Source organism: Lampris incognitus, chromosome 2 (assembly GCF_029633865.1).
Source record: "Lampris incognitus isolate fLamInc1 chromosome 2, fLamInc1.hap2, whole genome shotgun sequence".
NCBI classification, from domain to species: domain Eukaryota; kingdom Metazoa; phylum Chordata; class Actinopteri; order Lampriformes; family Lampridae; genus Lampris; species Lampris incognitus.
In genome coordinates, this window is record NC_079212.1 from 136,299,485 (window position 1) to 136,317,563 (window position 18,079).

Genomic DNA, 18,079 nt, shown 5'->3' on the forward strand with positions numbered 1-18,079 from the left:
AAGAGGAGAAGCGGAGGCCAGGTGATGAGGAGGACCGAGCGAAACACGGAGAGATGGATAGAGAGAGAGAGAGAGAGAGAGACGTGAGCTGTGTGTGAGAATGAGTTGTATTCATGTGTTATTAATATTGCTGTGAGACACTGAGTCACCCAGACAGTTCACACACACACACACACACACACACACACACACACACACACACACACACACACACACACACACACACACACACACACACACACACAGGCCATTTCACTCACTGCCAGACACAGCCACAGATACACATGAATGTGCACGAGAACAGACACAGAACCACCGACAACTCACAAATGCATGACTACGTGCACATGTATTACACACACAGATCCATGTTCACAAAATACAGATGTGTCACCCCCACACGAGCACACACACACACACACACACACACACACACACACACGCACACAAACGGAAAGCCACATGTATGGCCTTTGAACAAAGAGTATTCATGGATGCACACAGACAGACTGAGACACACACACACACACACACACACACACACACACACACACACACACACACACACACACACACACACCCCAACTTTGTCTGAGAGCTGAAATAATACATGAGTTCATATATAACTGCCCCCAGGCAGTTTTCATTTCACCCGACCTGTTTTGGCTTAAAATATCTGGCAGTGAGAGACATGAAACCAAACGTATCACTATTATGTTTGTTTATAGTGGATTTAACAACACCCTCTACTATAAACACGGAAGAGCCAAAACATTATGGCCAGTCACAGGCGAACTGAATATCACCGACCATCTCCCAACAAGGGCACATTTCATCTGGGCCCGGCCATCCATGTGGACATCAGTGTGACACGTGCCACCCACCTAAACACCGCTGCAGACCAGGTGCACCCCTTCGTGGCGGTGGCCTCTGTCAGCAGGATAAGGCGTCCCGCCACACCGCCCACGTTGTTCAGGAATGGTTTGAAGAACATGATGACATGTTCAGAGTGTTACCCTGGCCTCCAAATTCTCCAGATCTCAACCCGATTGAGCATCGGTGGGATGTGCTGGACCGACAAGTCCGATCCACGGTGGCTCCACCTCGCAACTTGAAGGATCTGCTGCCAATGTTTTGGTGCCAGATACCACAGCACACATTTGGGGGTCTTATATAGAGTCCACGCCTCGTTGGGTTGGCGCTGTTTTGGCGGCACATGGAGGACCAACAGCATATTAGCCAGGTGGTCATAATGTTTCGGCTCATCAATGCATTAATCTCCATTCGTTCGTTTGATCAGCTTTTCGATATCTTATACGGCCACTAGATGTCTCTGTTTGACCAAAGTGCTGCCCATCTTAGTTGGGAGCAAACAGGAGCAAACAGGCAGTGGAGTGACTTTGGCATCCAGTGGTGGGTGGCCCTGTCAACCACTCAGCCAGTCAATGAGATAATTCTGAGTATAAATGGGTACGTTAGCGCTGTCACACAACACCAAAGGCATAACTGTAGATGCACATGCACGCTCGTGCACACACACACACATACATACTAACACACGTACACTCACCGGCCACTTTATTAGGCACACCTGTCCAACTGCTCGTTAACGCAAATTTCTAATCAGCCAATCACATGGCAGCAACTCAATGCATTTAGGCATGTAGACATGGTCAAGACGATCTGCTGCAGTTCAAACCGAGCATCAGAATGGGGAAGAAAGGTGATTTAAGTGACTTTGAACGTGGCATGGTTGTTGGTGCCAGACGGGCTGGTCTGAGTATTTCAGAAACTGCTGATCTACTGGGATTTTCACGCACAACCATCTCTAGGGTTTACAGAGAATGGTCCGAAAAAGAGAAAATATCCAGTGAGCGGCAGTTCTGTGGGTGAAAATGCCTTGTTGATGCCAGAGGTCAGAGGAGAATGGCCAGACTGGTTCGAGCTGACAGAAAGGCAACAGTAACTCAAATAACCACTCATTACAACTGAGGTATGCAGAAGAGCATCTCTGAACGCACAACATGTCGAACCTTGAGGCAGATGGGCTACAGCAGCAGAAGACCACACCGGGTGCCACTCCTGTCAGCTAAGAACAGGAAACTGAGGCTACAATTCGCACAGGCTCACCAAAATTGGACAATAGAAGATTGGAAAAACGTTGCCTGGTCTGATGAGTCTCGATTTCTGCTGTGACATTCGGATGGTAGGGTCAGAATTTGGCGTCAACAACATGAAAGCATGGATCCATCCTGCCTTGTATCAACGGTTCAGGCTGGTGGTGGTGGTGTAATGGTGTGGGGGATATTTTCTTGGCACACTTTGGGCCCCTTAGTACCAATTGAGCATCGTGTCAACGCCACAGCCTACCTGAGTATTGTTGCTGACCATGTCCATCCCTTTATGACCACAGTGTTCCCATCTTCTGATGGCTACTTCCAGCAGCATAACGTGCCATGTCATAAAGCTCGAATCATCTCAGACTGGTTTCTTGAACATGACAATGAGTTCGCTGTACTCAAATGGCCTCCACAGTCACCAGATCTCAATCCAATAGAGCACCTTTGGGATGTGGTGGACCGGGAGATTCGCATCATGGATGTGCAGCCGACAAATCTGCAGCAACTGCGTGATGCTATCATGTCAATATGGACCAAACTCTCTGAGGAATGTTTCCAGTACCTTGTTGAATCTATGCCACGAAGGATTAAGGCAGTTCTGAAGGCAAAAGGGGGTCCAACCCGGTACTAGCAAGGTGTACCTAATAAAGTGGCCAGTGAGTGTATGTGCACGCGGTGTGTGTGTATTTGTGTGTGTACACCAAAAATGCATGTTAGAGACAATATCCTAGTTCTCTAAGGCAAAGAAAAATGAAAAATAAAATAAAAAACAACCACAAAATTAACCCAAATTTAAGCCCAACCTTAACCCTGAACCTACCGCTAATGCCTAGCTTTAAATTGTAACCGTAAACCAACATAATCCCTGACCAGAAATGACCTTGTTTCTCACGGAGATCATGAAAATCTCCCCACAAGGTTATTTCTGATTTTACAATCATTACAAGGATATTTGGTCCCCACGAGGACACACACACACACCAACACACACCAACACACACACACACACCAACACACACACACATACATACATACACGCACACATACATACACACACACACACATGCACACGCACATACACGCACACATACACACACACACACACACACACACATGCACACACACAAAATCCCATTTGGCTTTGTGGAAGGGTCCAGGTGTCTTTTAGACTGGCACTATCTTTCCTCTCTGACCTCGCCACTAGCCACAGCTTTTATTTGGTCTTATCACCAAAGCAAAATGCTATCTAGACATACCAGGACATGAGCTCATCCCTTTCACATCAAATACTAGGGAAAAAATAAATAACAAACTGGGGAAAATTTATAAATAAATAAACATAACTTTGTTAAATATAGTTATATACAGTATATATATAAAACTTTGTTAAAAAAACACTCAACAGTAGGGAAAGTGTTCAACAAATAAGGAGCAACATAATCCAGTGAGTCAAGCAAATTCTTTATGAGACAGTCTCTAAATTCTTTATTGCCTAGGTCTGTGTTTTATTATTTTTAACTTATTTCATCTGTATTGTTGTTGAGTTTTATTGTTTCCCCTGTTTTTAATGTAAAGCACTTTGAGCTGCATTTTATGTATGAAAGGTGCTATACAAACAAAGTTTATTATTATTATTTATGAGACAGTCTCAAAAGAATTTACTCGACTCACTGCATTATTTTGCTCCTTATTTGTTGAGCACTTTCCCTACCATTGAGTGTTTCTTTTAAAAGTTACACACACACACACACACACACACACACACACACACACACACACACACACACACACACACACATGTATATATATATATACTGTATTTAACTATATATACTGTATATAACTGTATATAAGTATATTTAACAGTTATATAATATATAAATTAAAGTGTAGAGGGATTTTAATCCTAGCCCTTCAGTGTGCAGTTTGTGGTTTGCGAGTTGTCCTTGTGTTAGCGTGGGTTTCGTTTAGTTACTCCTATTTCCTCTCTCTATTTTCCTCTTAGACTGTAGTGCAAGTAATTAAAGAGCCAAGCCATTTTATCTGCAGTTTGGGTTTCGCAGCTTTTCCTTTTTGCCCGCAAAAGAGGGAAAATCTTCCTGTGTGAAAACACTGAGCGACGCACAAATATTATTTTTTACTCTAAAAATATTACCAGGGAGGGCTGATTTTCTGAAAAACATCATGGAGTGTGGTTACTCTGAAATATGCACTTGGTGGAGGTAATACCATTCACTCAAAGCCAAAGGGGGGTTATTTTTCAATAACCATACTTCTCAGGGAACACCATTCCCACAATGTGGTGTCTCTCGTATACATATTCAAAGCACTAACATATTATGCAAATGTGTATGGTAATGTTATGATAAACATAACTTGATTGAGAGCAGGCCTCATTTGCCTGGTGGAGACAAATTGATTTTCCTGCTCATAAAGAGCTACACTGGAGTTTTGCTATTCATAACCTGAGGTTATGCCCCATGTGGATTACCATTACTAAAGCCATTAGTCTCACATGCGCAGACACACTCGCGTACTTGCACGCACCAAACTGTAAACAGCCTCAAAAACACACATGCACTTCGCGTACAGATACTACACAGACAAAACAGGAATACACACACAAGCGCACACAGCATTCCCAAGTCTGCCAATGAATAACCTTCACATGCAGAGAAGCCACTTAACAGATCATATCACAGCAGATACAGCCGACCACATTCTATGTACGCGTGTTTACGTTACGGCAATAAAACGATAAAATCTTAAAAAACAAAAAAACGCCGGGTGCTGGTGACAACTAAATGTCGGAAGTGTGCGAAAGCGCCTTCTCATTTCCTGTTTGTAAGACAACTGAAAGGATGTTGTAGCCGAGGACTGTGTGTCTTGTAAGGTGATGAAGAGATCCTGTTATGGCTTTCATCAAAGACAGGAGCCATTCTCTCTCTCTCTCTCTCTCTCTCTCTCTCTCTCTCTCTCTCTCTCTCTCTCTCTCTCTCTCTCTCTCTCTCTCTCTCTCTCTCTCTCTCTCTCTCTCTCTCTCTCTCTCTCTCTCTCACACACACACACACACACACACACACATGGAACAGGGCTGGCTAGCTAGCAGTGAGTGATCTAGACCAGAGACCAATCCCACGGAGCAGAACCTCGGCACTCTGAAGAGAAGCAAGAGGCTATTTGGAGGAGGAAAGGACATCTTTGGCCCTGCAGCATTTTGACCACAGTTGATAGATGACCGGGGCTTGATTAGGGTGGACTGGCAGGGTGCGGGGAGGTAGGGAGGTGGTGGGATAAGAGGCTCTGTGTGTACTGTGCAGGCTGCACACTGGATGGTAGATATTAAATTGTAACCTTATTTAGCCCCTTTTCACCTCCCCTCAGGCCTAACTCCTGGTAAACCTCATAGCTAACCAGATGATACATCACACACTCAATTTACTGTGCACCATGTTGTGACTCCCTGTTTTATTCTAGGGAAATGTTGACCCTCCTTCTACGCAGCGGGTAAAGAAATCGCATGATGCTAGTGTGCCACAAAGCAAAGGTCAGGATGAGTTTGACATTAAGAAAACCTTACCTTTTGTTTAAAAAAAAAACCCTTTCTAAATCTACTCTCTCAGCAGGTCAGCCCTGCTATCACCAACCAACATCCCCCCATCAATGCACTTATATGTCCTTGTTTTTTTATTTTGCATACAAGAAAATTGGTTAAAAGTTAGAAATATTCTCAGTAATGTGCTCAGCAGGGCATCTCTCTGACCAACATCTTAAAGCTATTTTGGGGGGTTTGGTGGGCAAGCACTACAGACCTCTAAAGTGCACTGTTATTTTGATGCCCCAATAGCATTCATGACCCATCCATATTTCAACTCAATACAAAGAAAATGCATTGTTTTTTTTTGTTTTTTTTTAAGATTATTTTTTTTCAGCATTTTCTGCTTTATTTTTTTTATCAGTGACAGTAGAGCGAGACAGGGGAAGACTTGCAGCAAAGGGCCCAGGCCAGATTCGAACCCAGGCCACTGCGGTAAGGACTCAGCCTTATGTAGTACGCGCTCTACCAGGTGAGACACCGGGGCGCACCAAAATGTATTAGTTTTAAAGACATTGCTGACTGATTGATATCGAGGGGGTGCTTGAACACAGTGAAACCGTAGTGTACGTTCAAGGGGAGACGGGGTTTGGGTGAGTCGATGCATGGAAATCATGGCGTAAGGCTACACTGTTGGAGAGAAGGAGCATGGTTGCTGCTCTGATTCGGCAGCAGCAGGAAGCTGATAGGTGGGTGTGCAGGGGAAGTTTCGCAGGCAAAACAAGGTCAGTGGATGAACTAGGATGATGTAGAAAGGAGGAGGATAGGCCGGGGGAGGAGACGTGTGGACCATGGAGGCAAGCTGTATTAAAGTTGGAGCAATTTATAATGTACAAACAACACCACAAAACCGTAGTCAATGAGTAGGTGAAGATGCAAGTTGTCAGTTGTGGTCAGGTACGGCGACTCTGAAGCCCTATTTTGCCAGGGTGTAGGCTGAGTTTACCATAGGGTCGTTACACTTGGCGTCACAACCAAGTTCTTAATGGGTAAATTCACCACTCATAATGTCCATATCCAGGAAGTACAGATGGTCCATATTGTCTATTAAAACCTGTACCACTTTGTTGTAATTCATATCTACAGAGAAAAGTGTCGTTCCCTGTTCAGGGAGCCAGTCCCGCATCCCGCAGTTACTACATGTAACAGCAAGCATTGCATGAGGACGCAACTGTCTTGACCAACTGCTGCAGCCATAATGCTTCTAATACTCGCTCTCTCTCCTGTAGTCTCTTAGTTGTTTACTTCCCATGTATGTGACGTCATTTGATTTGTTATCCTTAACTGGTGCTAGAAGAGAATGATTTCGTCTGCGTACACGGAGTAGTTTTTTCATCAAGCGAATAACCATCGTCCTTGTGATTGTGTTGCAATCTAGTAACTTATGCTTGTGATATTCTGAGTGCACTCTTTAAGCGTTTGGCAGGAGTGACTGAAAGCAAGATTATGGAAGTTAATTTGGCTCCCATTAGTAAGGAAAACAGAGTTGTGCTGGAGGGTCACACATGATAGTACAGGCATGCAATCATAACCTTGGGAGATGGGGGAAGGCATGGCGCTGGAGACTGCTGGTTGATATTAGCACACAACTGCAGGTTCCACAGATAACTGAGGCCGGACATGATTGTACACTCAGAGCAGGGGTGAGTAGAGTACTTCATTGAGTTAACAATCCCGTTTCAGGACAAAATGGAGGAAACTACCGAGAGGAAGGGGTTAAAGTGTGCAGATTCGATTGGTGAGGCAAGGGGTTGCAGTTGGCATGATGGCGTTAGACCAGCTGAAACAGGCGGTAGAGGGTTTGTAGTTGGATCAATGATGTCGTTTCTTTTAGAATTTGGTATTTGAGGTCAGTCTTTGAGATCAGCCCTGAAGAAGTTGTCTGGCACAACATAAAGGACTAGTCAGTGGCTGTGGATTAGAATAAATCAGATCAGTTTGGGATCTTAAGATTTTGTTATTGCAGTTAAGTGACAAAAAGAGGAGTATGTGTGGAGGAGGGGTGGTGGATCTGGGACGCCAAAACTCATTGAGCTTTCTGGAGGTGTTGTGGGTCTAATTCAACTTAACATCTGGGATGCCCACCTGATAACCCCAGTGAAATGGTCATTTTGGCACTCTCATTGGTTGTCGCAGGTGGCTTGAAGAGTTCGATTTCTGACCTGCTACATGCTTATAGCCTTTGAACATATAATGTATTGGGTGCGCCAGGTGTCATTTTTATTTACAACACTCAAAACATTTTAACAAAAGTGCCACTGGCATACAGGATCTAAAATCTCCTATACGTATATTTTGGCATAGACCAAAACCAAACGGATGGGAATGTACGCCGAACGACTCACGTTGACATCATTACTTCACAGTGATACACACTGGTGAAGCACAGCACAAGCAGCACAGCACTGAATGGGAAAATATTTTTGATGAGGAAGAACTGGTTCAACAGCTCGGGGCACTGCAGGAACAAGATGATCATTAAGTTTATTTTCTTATCATAAATGTGGTCGTTCAAGTGAATATTTTTCCCTCATAAAAAGGCATGAGGGAGTAAATGAAAAAAAAATCTCTGTCTTTGCACAATAACATACAATAGCAGACCTCATTAAGGGCATCCTTTAGAATCATACAGACTAACACTTAGAAACTGACCACTTCGCTAAATCTTCTGGCTGGGCTTCAACACAGTCCAGCGGGGAAATCGTTGAAGACCTAGCTCCTTTTCGAAAATGGGAATTTCACAGTACTGTCACACATATAGGAGCAAAATCCGACTTGATGGGGGAGCCCTGGTAGCTCACCTAGTAGAGCGCGTACCACATATCAAGGCGGAGTCCTTACCACAGCGACATGGATTTGAATCATGCTTGGGCCCTTTGTTGCATGTCATCCCCCCCCTCTCTCTCTACTATCACTATTAAAAAAAAGTGTCTCATTTGCTTTCAAACCCCAAAACACACTGCGCCAGAAACTGGTCCACCCCAAGGATCGGGTCCCCTGGCATGTAAGGAGCAATATAGTGTATGCTGTTAAGTGCCAGGAGGATTGCCGTGACTTGTATATTGGGGAAATCAAACAGACGCTGGCCAAGAGAATGGCACAACACGGAAGAGCCAACATGTCAGGCCAGCGGCCACTCTTTCAAGGATGAGGATGTGCACATCCTTGATAGGGAGGAACGCTGGTTTTAACAGGCAGTCAAAGAGGCCATCTATGTGAAGAGGGAATGACCATCCCTGAACCAGCAAGGGGGGGGGGTAGAGTACATCTGTCACCATCTTACAATGCTGTGATTGTAAACATTCCCAAATCCTCTGTGAATAATCAATTTGCATATGAACCCGATTGTTGGTTTGGGTCGTTATGCCACTGTGTTGTTTATAAGGGTGGGGATACCTGCAGTCAGTTGAGACTGAAGAGGTCACTTAGATGAGTGATGACACGTTTCTCTCAATAAAAGTTGTGTCCAGATGAACTGGTTCAACTTTCTGTGACTATCAAATAAAGCGGAAATGCCAAAAAAAAAAAAAAATCTTAATTTAAAAAAAAAATTTGGAGCAACTTTTTTTCAGCTGATGCAGTATTTCCCAACTCTCTGTATACTTCTGCACTTGTGACAGCAGGAAGTCCTGCTGCCAGTAGTCCAGCTGCGTTAGTGAAAGCGGCCTACTGCCTAAAGCTCTGTCGCCGTAGTGTCCCCACCACAAGAGTACGCGTGCCAAAAATGACATCATCGCATCATCTGTGCTTTTCATTTCAAGATGGACGCCGATTCTGGTGGAGCTGAGATGGCTGACCTGCTTCATCAACCATCGAGAGACGGGCAACAATTTGGATTTGGAGGTGAGCAATTACAGTTCACAAATGCAATGCTCGGCAGTATGTCGGTGTTCACTACTGTTGCCAGGCAGCCTACTTCCTCTACTTCTGCTCGCTCTATTGTAGTTAATTTTGTGTGTCTTGACAGCCATCACATGTGTTCTCTTTTACATATCGTCAGAAAGTGACCACGAACAAAACAGGGCAAAATGTTTGCAGCAACTCTTTCCACGCCGTGATACGCAGACCAAAGTAAACAAAGACCGGAAATAGTAGCAAAGAAGACGCCATGTTTGAGTGGAGCTGTACCCCCCGGTTCCACACTACATATGCATATCATATCTACTGCTTAGAATTAGTATAATGAGTGTTATTATCAGTACTCGTTTCACAAACCTATTCACTGGCATATTCGCCATTTCGTATCCGTTATAATTTGTGTTGTTTTGGTGCGTCTTTGTTCTGCAGGAGTTAATTTGTTACATACCAAAGTAGCTGGCAGTGCGCTTTGTTTGCTTTATCATGTTTTTTTTTTTAATGGGTCAGCCTCATTACAGTCTTCTTTATTAAAGAATGACAGGGTGGGATGCGCACAACCGACACCACTCGAGTTCTGCACCCTGGACGATCCGATGTTTTCATCAGCACCGGGCACACTCTCGCCGCCACTTTCTGGACCGTTGTCCCGAGACGGCATCTGGCAGCTCTTCGCCCCTCTGTGAGGGACTCACCATCTCCCCTGTCTCCCCTCTCCACCCAGTCAACTGATCCAGGCATGCTTTGCCCTGTGCCACACCGCGCCCCCTGTCCTGAACCCTCAGCATCTCCCTGCACCTGAGCTCGTTCAGCATCTCCCTGCACCCCAGCTCGAAAGAAGAAGCGCACCGCAGAGGATGTCCTTCTGATGAAACTGGCACACCCGGACCAAGTGAGGGAGAAATTAAGTGAACAGGACAGTAAAGACGCTTGGTTTGGCAATGTTACCCAGGGTATACTGGTGAAAGTTGACCCGGCACATGAGTCAAGTCAAATCCAAATTTATTATAGCCCAATATCACAACGCATGTCTCAAAGGGCTGTACATATAATAAAGCAATAATGACCAACATTAGCAAAATATAAAAATGTATAAAAGTGAGATAATCTACATATTAGTCAAAAAGACATGCATATTAGGGTTAATAATCCTGTCTGTGCCCCTGACCAAGGCAATGGAAAGAAGAACTAGAGTTGGTCCCCGGGCGCTGCACGGTGGTTGCCCGCTGCTCCTATCTACACAGCTAGGATGGATTAAATGCAGAGAAACATTTGCCCCACGGGGATTAATAAAGTAGTAAAATAAAAAAATATAAAACATTATAAACAAAACAAAATATTACATAAGCTTGGGATCAAATTCAAGGTCTACCAGCTGTTGGAGGTGGGGAGAGACTTCCCAAAAAAGAATTCTACTTTTATGAATTTTATAATGTTCAGCTTTTTTTTTGACAGAGCCAGAAATGTGTAAATTCAATTCTGTGTATTGCTATGATCATGGTTAAAGGTCCTGTTGTATGGAACGACATTATATTAAGGTGTTTCTAATTGTATGTCCTCCCTATTTACATACATAAGGGGGGCAGAATATTAGAAACATCTCTGAATATAATGAAGCTCGGTACAACACCACCAACTATGACCTCGATACCAAAATCCATTATCCGAACAGCTTATCCTGCTCTCGGGGTCACGGGGATGCTGGAGCCTATCCCAGCAGTCATTGGGCGGCAGGCGGGGAGACACCCTGGACAGGCCGCCAGACCATCACAGGGACAGTACTAAAATATATAATTGAATTAACACCTCTATGACAGAGTAAAAAAACAAAACAAACCCCTGAACATTATAGGCAACATTAAAGCAAACTTATGGCTGGGTTGGTGTAAAATTGTACAGGTGTAACTAATAAAGTGGCCACTGAGTGTATATGTATGCACACAATTTATATTATATTATATATATATATATATATATATATATATATATACTCAAATGATTATGTCACTCCATCACATTAAATCAGCACTATTAACAACCACAGTTATGTGTAGTGATAGCATTCTACAGAATGGAGACACAAGGAAAACACAAGTTGACTTATTTAAAAGGCACGGTATTTGTGTGTGCATATCTTGTAGTCACATGTCACATTCAGAAGCTCAGAGTCTAAGAGCTGTACTCAGACAGGACCTTGAAAGTCCTGAGTCCTTTGTATACTGTTGCTTTAACATTCTTATTTTCAAGAGACCACTTTTTCAAAGTGACTTGCACATGACCAGGGATGACTCTTACATCTCATAGAAACACATTATATACCAAGGACAAGTCTCTTCGGAACTGTGGTAGGCATGTGTTCCGTTTACTTCTGATGAAGCAGGGACTGATAAAGAGCAAGCACCGCTCTCTGAGATTTTAACAAAACATGCTCTGGCAGCATGGTGGCGCAGTGGTTAGCACGGTCACCTCACAGCAAGAAGGTCCTTGGTTCGAACGCCAAGGTTGGACAACCTTGGGGGTCATCCCAGGTCAGAGTTTGCATGTTCTCCCTGTGTTTGCGTGGGTTTCCTCCGGGGGCTCCAGTTTCCTTCCAAAGCCCAAAGACATGTAGGTCAGGTGACTCGGCCATACTAAATTGTCCCTAGGTGTGAATGTGTGTGTGTGTCGACCCTGTGATGGACTGGAGGCCTGTCCAGGTTGTCTCTCCGCCCGCCTCCCAGTGACTGCTGGGATAGGCTCCAGCATCCCCGCGACCCTGCTTAGGATAAGCGGCTTGGATAATGGATGAAAATATGCTCCGAGTAAACCAAGACGCAGTGTGAATTACTACAAGTAGGCCTACTGCCATCAGAGTAAAATAATCAATATCAACGAGCAGCACTGCCCCCCCCCCCCCAGAAAGGTCTGGGCTTGATTCACAGAGCTGGGCTGTCTGGATGGAGTCTGCAGATCTGCAGTGCTTCTATTGTGTTCGCCCTTCTTAAAGTAAGCCTCTCTCCCGCAGTAACTCAGTTTCTCTCGCGCAATATAACCCAGCCTCTCCCGCGCACTAAACGCTGTCTCGCGCAGTAACTCATCCTTTCTCGTGTGTGTATATCCCCATTTCCTCTCGCAATTCTCGTTGGGCTTTTGTCTGGTTTAGCGCCTCATATATATCAGCAGTTGACATTCAAGAGAACCAAAGCTGGTTTGTCAAAGAAAAAGACATATACACACAGCACAGGCAGAGAGAGGGAGCAGAAGAGAAACATCTTTCTCTCCTAAATAAACTGTGCTAGACTGCCCTTGTATTAACTGCTATTGTACCCAATGTTAAAAAGAAGTCAGCTGTCGGCAGGGCCTTTCCCTGTCGGGCCCCGTTCTTGTGGAATAACCTGGCCACTGCCGTCAGACAACCAGAGTCTGTTGAGTCCTTTAAATCCAAACTTAAAACTCATCTTTTTGCCTTAGCTTACAATTAGTTGCCTTTAAGCTGAGTGCTTCGCAACCTGTACTGCATGGCGGGTTGGTTTCTGTCTCAATGAATTTACCAACCACTGTTCTGCCGACGAGATTATAGAGTATAGATTATGGACTATTGAAAACTGTTCTCCTCTCTCACATCTTTTCTCTCTCTCTCTCTGAAAGATGTCCTCTTCTTTCTCTTCTTGTGTGTGTGTGAATGGTGTGATGTGAGTCTCCCTTGTGTGCATGTGCAGTCTGTCCTCCTCCCAGGTCTCCATGGTGACGGTGGTCGCCACCTGGACACTGCTTGGCATCCCCCTCATATCTTATAAATTCATTTAATTTTGTTATCCCGTTTTAATGTTATATCCTTCTCTCACTCAGACATGTGACGACCGTGTATTTTTTTTTTTTTTGTTGTCTACATGGTGATGGTGGCCACGTGGCTCAAGTCCTGGGCTGTTCCGGTGGCATCTGGACACTGCTTGGCATCCTCCTCATCACATTCTTCATATATTTTATAATTACATTTTTAATTCTGTTATCCTCTTTCAATGTTGTATTCTGTAAATTGTGTATACACAACGTCAATTGTGTGTTGTCCATCTTGGGAGCAAGACCCCTCCTCTGTTGCTCTCCCTGAGGTTTCTTCGTATTTTTTCTCCCTGTTAAAGGTTTTTTTTTTAGGGAGTTGTTCCTTGTCATGAGAGGGTGTAAGGACAGGATGTTGTGTTGCTGTAAAGCCCACTGAGGCACACTTGTAATTTGTGATATTGGGCTGTACAAATAAAACTGACCTGACTTGACTATTGTTCCACTAACTAATTTTCAACTGCACAGAATTATTTTGTTTTATATAAAATCAATGGCTTCATCCTTCAATAACTTTCTGTTTTGGTCAATGGAAATTATTCAGCAACACTTTTTAGATGTTCTAGAATATTGTCCTTCTTTCCTTTGGCTGTGGTACCAAAAATGGTATCAAATATTGAAATTTTTACCAATATTGTATTTAAGATCAACATTTTAGTTTTGGCAACCCTTGCGAGGGTTAATGTCTGTGGCGGTGATGTGGGCTGTTATAGCATTAAAGGGAAAATTCACCAATTTTCAACCTTATCTCTGGCTATCTGCGACAGGGACAGCGCATGAAAAACACCGGTAGTTGTTCCTGATAGTTTCTGCATTTCTGAAGAGATGGTGAAACAGATTTTTGTTGTGGCCGTCAAGTGACGTATTGTGATGTCAGTTGGCGGCCAGATAAACTACAGCCTTGCAGGGTTTCTAATACTCTAATCTACTCTAAACAGGCTGTTCAAAAACAAATCCTTGGCGTCTGGGTAGCGTATCGTTGCCTACCAACACGGGGATCCCGGTTCGAATCCCCGTGTTACCTCCGGCTTGGTTGGGCGTCCCTACAGACAGGTGGGAAGCTGGATGTGGGTATGTGTCCTGGTCACTGCACTAGCGCCTCCTCTGGTCGGTCAGGGGCGCCTGTTTGGGGGGGGGACTGGGGGCAATGGCATGATCCTCCCCCCTGGTGAAACGCCTCACTGTCAGGTGAAAAGAAGCGGCTGGCGACGCCACATGTATCGGAGGAGGCATGTGGTAGTCTGCAGCCCACCTCAGATCGGCAGGGGGGGTGGAGCAGCGATAGGAACGGCTCGGAAGAGTAGGGTAATTGGCTGGATGCAATTGGGGAGAAAAAGGAGGGGGGGGGAATCCCCCCCCCAAAAAAAACAAAACAAATCCTTGTTCTCTCGGCTAAGCTACATTTCTGATGGTGAAAATGACGATACGGAAGCGTGCACGCAATGCATTCTGGTACGTGTAGGTGCTGTGGGAAAGACGGTGGGCAGGAGAACACCGATTTCTCCATCAATATGGAACTCCGTGAGGATTTTAGTGCTTCAAGCGACTACAATACTCACCAGTACTGACCGCGTATGCACGAAACCACTGATGAACTTTCCTTTCAAAAGAGGCGTGGGTGGTTGTGGATGCGTGAGAGGGGCAGGAATGGGGCTTGGGGAATATGAGTGATGTGTTGGTGGGGGTGACTGAGCTAGGGGGGGGGGATTTTTACGCTCAGTCTTTCAAAAGCTATAGTAGAACGAGGTAGGACAGCCAGTCAGTTGTAGGTCATCCATGAAATGTAGGCTATTTTCCTTTTTGTAGCTGGTGATTTAGTGAAGGCTTTTCCTGTGCTAAAGATTTGTTAGCGGAAAACTGGTTTTAGCTTTTATATCCTTCTCCGGTCCTCAGTCAGCCTCTTTGTAGAGGCTTTTATCCTTTCTCTCGATGGCTTCCTCCTTTGCCCAGAACAACTGTCTGAGCGATAGTATAAGAACAATAAGCCACGGTTTACATCTACCCAAGGTCTCTGTGGAAATGTATTTACCCTACACAATGCTTTGAGTTTTTCAAAAGCCACTATATAAATAAAATGTATTATCATTTATTATTATCTCACAAAAACGACGTATGACACTGTCCGTGCATTCAGCCAGTCTGTGAGTCAGTTCTCCAACTGCATCCCATTCTGTGGTGTCAGAGCATTTCTACTGCTTCTCCGTGGCTTCAATGACCAATCTTTTCACGGGTGGTGACAACAGGCTTTTCATTTCTCCCTTTTAGCCGGGATGAGATGAACTACAGTATGCTCAGTATGTCCCAGGGCCATGCAAGGAAGAGAGCAGTGACTTTCATGGATGGTGGTGTAAGAACGTTGCATTTCCCGAACTCTGGTGGCACATGTACTACGCTGCCAGTGTTTCCGAAGTTCTTGAATCAAGAGTAATGAGCTGTTTGTCTGAGATTTCCCTCCACACGCTGGTAACGTATCCAGCAAGCCACTGCTGCATACTGCACACGTGGGGTTGTGGTTTAAAGCTAGAAACCTATGAGGAAGGATTACGAGAATTCAACGGGAGAGCTTATGGGACAGCAGAAAATCACGAACGACTCCAAGGCGGCGGAGCAACGTGACAATGTCACATCAGAATGTCTGATATAAAAAGAAATCCTACTCCAATATCTAGTTCGGCTTTACACCATCGAAGGGTTGTTGTCATTACAGGGCTTATTTCCGGCTATGGCGAAAATGAATATGATTTCTGGTTCCCGTTTACAAATTGTTTCGTCCCTTAGATATGTAAAACGGAGACATAAGAAATACCAGTGGGTGAATTCTTTATGTTCAGTCAGCACAATCTATTGTGAGATATATTTGCGAATGTGCGTCACAAAGCCGCCATTTCTCACTGCCTACACCCACAGTGCATTAAATGCTGAAATGCTAAGCTAATGCTAGTGATTTTTTTTTCCATCACAGTTTCAAAATCAGTTCACATCAACAAATACACAAGTCCATATTAAATCCAAATGTCTTTAGCAAAATAGTACATGTTGGTGTCGTACATAATTCAAGACCATAATTTGACACCCCTTTTCATTTTCCCCCTAGTCTGGCAAGGCATTGAAACCGGTATCCCTTATTTGGGTGGAAAATGTACACCGCACGTTGGCGGTCTATTGTAGAGTTTGCGAGGGTTCTCACGCCACAGAAAAAATTGTATATAACTATACTTTTGGGCTTGCACTCATAAGTTGTGGATGTGTGAGACGTCATAGGCCACACAGACAGACTGATAGAGCAGTAATAAGCACACTAACGCATGCATGCATGCACAAACACTGCTTCATCCACCATCTGCCAATGAATGTAGCATGTTGCAGAATGGTGTGTGTGTCTTTTTGTGAGCATGTGGCATGGGCAAAGCAGGCCCCATCCATTAGACGCGATGGCTGAAGGCTGCACCAGCGCTCAGGGCAGCAGATTTTGCAGATACCTGCCATCAGCTGCTGTCCCTCCGAACTCAGTAGCCCACAACAGCCCTGGGTAGTTGGCTGGTGTGGGTCCCTATCACTGATCAGCAGATCTACGCTGAGCAACTTCATCTTGTGTCAGCAATCCTAGCCGACCCCGATCTCCTTCATCATCCATCAAAACAGTTGGAATAAAGTTAACTGCACACACACTTTCATTAGTTTACTGGTCCCCATTTTTTGAGGAATGCTGTTTCTAAATTGTTTAAATTAAATACGTATTTTTTTTCTTTTTTTTCCCCACATAAATCAACCAAGTCTTACATGGTTTCACATGTTATAAACCCATGTTGTTCATTGTACCAATCATGACTAAAGGACAGAATTCTACTATGTTGTCAATGACTGGCTACTGGTGTAGATACTGGTGTAGATACTGGTATGGACCGGCTGTGAGGTACATTTGTCCTTTTTTCTGCTCTCTCATGTCTTTCCATCTTTGCTAAATTTCTTTGTTGCTTTATAGATTTGTAGGTGACGCACCTCCTCCTCATCGATCACATGGTACCGGGCAGAAGAGGGGGGGGGGCGAAAACCTCAAAAGACAGTTGACATGGCACAGATGCTTGGCCACACATGAATACATACACAGGCAGGTACACACCCTCTCATCCACAAACACATACATACACACAGTCACCTGTATACAGATATACTTGTAATACACAGACAACCGTGCACACACACACACACACACACACACACACACAAACTCAATGTGTTTTTTGTGAGTTTACATGCACATGTGCAATACACCATGATTGCGAATGCACACACCAACACACACACACACACTCAGAATGTTGTGTTTAAATGCACGTGCGCATAACTGTGCACATGAAAACACATTAATACACCTACACACACACACACACCTACACACACACACAGCATGTTGTGTGAGAGGTAATGAGGCGGGAGTGGATGATGCCCGGTGTGCCTCCCATTGCCTTATGCTAGGGGAGTAAACCGGCTTGGTGGCAAAATGATAGAAAACATTTTTAGACCACGCACACATGCACAAACATACACACACAAATCAAACACACGCAGGCAGTCAGTTTCCAGTCCTCAGGGTGTCCGCATCTAAGCAACACTCTTAATATAGCTCATCTGTTTATATTAGCGAGTGTCACGCGTATTCAGTCTGGAATTATGAAACACTGGGTCACCTGAG

General features: G+C 44.4%; 1 protein-coding gene across 1 annotated transcript in view; it reads right to left on the minus strand.

The window, feature by feature from the left end:
- Positions 1-18,079, minus strand: part of LOC130107348 (receptor-type tyrosine-protein phosphatase gamma-like) — a 441,957-nt gene that overhangs the window by 66,049 nt on the left and 357,829 nt on the right. The window lies entirely within an intron of this gene.